Genomic DNA, 848 nt, shown 5'->3' with positions numbered 1-848 from the left:
AAGAGTGCAAATGTTCTGTGTATGTTTAGAAGAATCTGTCAGTTCTATGTCTTTTTTTACATAGTGGCTACATATGAGGCTTGGTGTTGTTGAGAATTCATTCTATTTATGCCTTTTATGGTAATTTTTAGGGATTCTAATTCTTTTTGCTGGAGTCATGGTCAGGACTAAATTTTAAATCAGCTCAGATAGATACAGCATAGAATTAAGCTAAAAGAATTTACATTATTCCTTAAATGGGAGTTGTAACTTTATTGCAATACTCCATGTTTTATCTGCCAAGTATATAGTACTAGAGATATATTTCAGTGAAAATATTATATAAAAATGGTATTTTTAAAGGGTAATATGCTATCCAAGGCTGTTTATCCTATGTCAGACTGCTCTAACATAAAGCACCTCTTCAGAAAATTGTTTAATAAAAGATCAACACAAATCTCTTCGACTTTAAACAGAGGATAACAACTGGTGATTGCAACAGCACTATTGGAAAATGCTGACATTTAAATCAAAACTACTGCAATAACCTTTTCTGTATAGACTGCACATGTAGCCCTGCTTTCTGCACATAAACACAAAACCAGGTACTTTTGAAAGGAACAACAGGATTGGAATAAAATTCACCAGAGAGTAATCTCTGAAATTTATACCATTAGCCAAGAAATACTACTTTTTTTCCCTCTGTATAAATAATGTTAATGATATCCTGGATTAGCACACTAAACTCCCAGTGTGGTTAATTACAGTCTTACATTTCTTTATTTTTATCTTGTTTTCCATAATTAGGAAAGACTTTCCTCACACTTAAGGAAAGAAAAGTTTCCTTAAGTGTGAGCGAAGTGTAGGGA

The sequence above is a fragment of the Merops nubicus genome, unplaced genomic scaffold (assembly GCF_000691845.1).
Source record: "Merops nubicus isolate BGI_N331 unplaced genomic scaffold, ASM69184v1 scaffold3150, whole genome shotgun sequence".
In the NCBI taxonomy this organism is placed as follows: Eukaryota; Metazoa; Chordata; class Aves; order Coraciiformes; family Meropidae; genus Merops; species Merops nubicus.
This window is presented reverse-complemented; position numbering follows the sequence as displayed.